Here is a 3,981-nt window from a genome sequence, read left to right on the forward strand (position 1 = left end):
AGTTGTATCCTTTGCAGTAAACCAGTAAATGTAAGTACAGTCATGTGCCACTTGACAATGATACTTTCTAAGAAATGCGCTGTTGGGTGATATTATTCTTGTGCAAACATTATAGAGTGCTCTTATACAAACCTAGATGGTATAGCCTATTGCTCCTAGGCTACAAACCTGCACAACATGTTACTGTACTGAATACTGTAGCCAATTGTAACACAATGGTAAGTATTTGTATATCTAAACATAGATAATGTACAGTAAAAATATGGTATAAAAGATAAAAAATAGCACACCTGTAGAGAACACTTAGCATGAATGAACTGTGGAGGACCAGAAGTTGCTCTGTGTGAGTCAGTGAATGAATGATGAGTGAATGTGAAGATCTAGGACATTACTGTACACTACTGTAGACTTTCTAAACACTGTACACATTGTCTACACTAAATTTATGAAACAACACAAGAGTAAATCATGCACAAGAAAACAACACAAGAAAAAATGATGCAACCAAGAGATGCGGTAAAATCTTCTGCCAGTTCTTCCAGCTCTGGGTACTGGGCTCTGCATTGTGCTGCCATGATGGGCCATCATCTTGTGCTGGTGCTCAGCCAGAACTCAAAACGCAAACCTAGAAGAAAAGTTCAATCTGGAAACATCGATGCAACTAAGACTATTGCATATATCATCCAAACATGTTTGGGACTCAAGTCCATGAAGAAGATGCTTTTGGACAATGGGAGGCATTGTGATGACCAATGATGGCAATGACATTCTTTGGAAGATTCAAGTTCAGCATCCAGCATCCAATCCATGACTGAAATTAGTTGGATACAGGATGAAGAGGTTGGAGATGGGACCACATCAGTAATTATTCTTGCAGAGGATATGCTATCTGTGGCTGAGCACTTCCTAGAGAAGCAGATGCATCAATGTTGGTGATCTGTGCTTACCAAAAGGCATTGGATGATATGATCAGCACCCTTAAAAAATTCAGTACTCCCATTGACACTAATAACAGATTGATGCTGAACATTATCAATAGCTTCATTACTATCAAAATAATCAGTTAGAGATTCTCTTTGGCTTGCAACATTGTCCTGGATGTTGTCAAAACTGTCCAGCTTGAGGAGAACTGCCAGAAGGAGATAGACATCAAGAAATATGCAAGGGTGGAAAAGATGCCTGGGAGCATCATTGAAGACTCATGTGTCTTACAAGGAGTCATAATTAACAAAGATGTGACCCATTCACAAATGCAGTGTTATATTAAGAACCTTTGCATTGTGCTGCTGGATTCTTCTCTGGAATACAAGAAGGAGAAAGCTAGAATGACACAGAGATCACACTAGAGGAAGACTTCACCCAAATCCTTCAAATGGAAGAAAAGTACATCCAGCAGCTCTGTGAGGACATTATCCATCTGAAGCCCCACATGGTCATCACAGAAAAGGGCATCTCAGATTTAGTTTATCACAGCTATCTGCAGAGTCTGGAAGACAGACAACAATCTGAGCCTGTAGGGCCCAGATAGTCAGCCGACCAGAGGAACTGAGAAAAGATGGTGTTGGGACAAGAGTGGGCCTGCTGGAAATCAAGAAAATTAGAGATGAGTACTTTACATTCATCACTGAGTGCAAAGACCCAAGGCCTGTACCATTCTCCTCCAAGAAGCCTGCAGAGATTCTCTCTGAAGTAGAACACAATCTTCAGGATGCCATGCAAGTATGCCACAAAGTTCTCAGTTGGTGCCAAGGGGTGGGGCCAGTGAGATGGCTGTGGCCCATGCCTTGACAGAAAAATCCAAGGCCATGACTGGTATGGATCAATGGCATACAGGGCTGTTGCCCATGCCCTAGAGGTCATCCCTCATACCCTTATTCAGAACTTGGGGGCCAGCACCATCCATCTACTTACCTCCCTTCAGGCCAAGCACACCTAGGTGAACTGTGAGGCCTGAGGTATAAATGATGAGAGTCACCGGCTGTGAAGCTGCAAACATATGAGAGAGGGCACTTCTGCTGCTGCGGATTGATGACAGCGCCTCAGGCCACCAAAATAAAAGGGTGATGACTAGGGCCAGCAAGGTAGAATCCCTGATACTAGCCAGGAATGAGGGGTGGGCAAGGTGACCTCGACATATGGAGCCAACAGAGTCTCCTCCTTCCCTGAGCCAGACTGCCAGGGACACTGTGGATGTCTTTGTCTGGAAGGGATCAAGTTGGGGGGCAGCCCCAGTCCCAGCTCAGTCTGCAAAAGGCAATGAAATGTAATCCTTCTCTATTGTAAACTTTCCATTTAGTTTGCTCCTAATGATTAAATCTAAGTCATTTGAAAAAAAAAAAAGAGAGAGAGAGAGAAGCAGTACACACAGATGTATGAGGCTGCTGCTGGCATAAACATACTGTTTCACAGCAAACTTCTTCTCCATTTTGAAAAGAATGCCTTTTATTAATAAACAAGAAATTATACTCTCTTATACAAATACCTTAGAAGCATAATTTTTCTCAGTAGATCCCAAACGTAAGCCCTGATTTGAATAGATAAGAAAGCATTAATGACAAATAGAATATATGCAAATTTCAAGTCATCTCTGCATAGCTTCTAATAGCAACTTAGGAGAGGGTATCAAGATGTTGAGTTCAATATCCAGGCTACTGATAAGCTGTGATTTTAAACATGAACTATCATAACAGCTCATAAATGCGAAAAAGGCTAACAACTTCCTTACTCTGTTTTCTGTGATAGAATCTCCTGTGAATATCCCCAGGCCACTGTTTGTGTTTATGCAAAATAAGATTATTTTAGGTTGTGAGAGAAGGAAAGTTTCACTTAATGAACATCATTTGGAGAATACTGTTGTGAGATGTTTGGTTTCAATTGATTGTAAATGTTTCAGCTAGTCACCAGAGACAACAGACTCACACACAGCCCCACACATGCACATCTGAACTCCTTGATGAGAACAAATTAAAGAAGCTCATTGTGTTAACCACTTTGTGTGAAGAATGACAATTATAGCTAATTCTGCATTGCTAATTGTACAGTTTGTGCAATATTTAGGCAATTGTTTTTTAATTTTAATTTTTCAATTAGAGTTGACATTCAATATTATTTTATATTTGTTTCAGGAGTACAGCACAGTGGTTAGACATTTATATAATTTACGAAGTGAATTAGTCTAGTATCCACCTGACATTATACATAGTTATTACAATATTATTACAATATTATCTATGCTGTACTTTACATTCCCATGACTATTTTGTAACTACCAATTTTTACTTCTTAATCCCTTACCTTTTTCACTCGGTCCCTCAATCATCCTCCCATCTGGCAATCACCAGTTTGTTCTCTATATCTATAATTCTGTTTCCATTCTGTTTTGTTCATTCATTTATTTTCTTTTGTTCTTCAGATTCCACATATAAGTGAGATCATGTGGCATTTGTCTTTCTCTGTCTGACTTATTTCTCTTAGTATAATACCCTTTAGGTCCACTTACGTCGTTGCAAATGATAAGATTTATTTTTTATGGTCGAGTAATATTCCATTGTATATATGTACTCACCTCTTATTTATCCAATCATCTATTGATGAGTATTTAGGTTGCTTCCATATCTTGGCTTGCTTCCATTTCTTAGCTATTGTAAATAACGCTGAAGTAAACATAGGGGTGCATATATCTTTTTGAATTAGTGTTTTGGTTTTCTCTGGATAAATACCCAGAAGTGGAATTGCTAGGTCATAAGGTTGTTTTATTTTTAATTTTTTGAGGAACCTTCACGCTGTTTTCCATAGTGGTTGCACCAGTTTGCAGTCCTACCAATAGTGCACGAGGGTTCCTTTTTCTCCACATCCTCACCAACTCTTGTTGTTTGTTGATTTATTGATGATGGCCATTCCGACAAATGTGATGTGATATCTCACTGTAGTTTTAATTTGCATTTATCTGATGATTAGTGACCTTGAGCATCTTTTCATGTC

At 39.3% G+C, this 3,981-nt stretch overlaps 1 pseudogene; it reads left to right on the plus strand.

The window, feature by feature from the left end:
- Window positions 1–526: 526 nt before the first annotated feature.
- Window positions 527–2,110, plus strand: LOC105305475 (annotated as a pseudogene).
- Window positions 2,111–3,981: the final 1,871 nt, after the last annotated feature.

The sequence above is a fragment of the Pteropus vampyrus genome, unplaced genomic scaffold (genome assembly GCF_000151845.1).
Source record: "Pteropus vampyrus isolate Shadow unplaced genomic scaffold, Pvam_2.0 Scaffold387, whole genome shotgun sequence".
Classification (NCBI taxonomy): domain Eukaryota; kingdom Metazoa; phylum Chordata; class Mammalia; order Chiroptera; family Pteropodidae; genus Pteropus; species Pteropus vampyrus.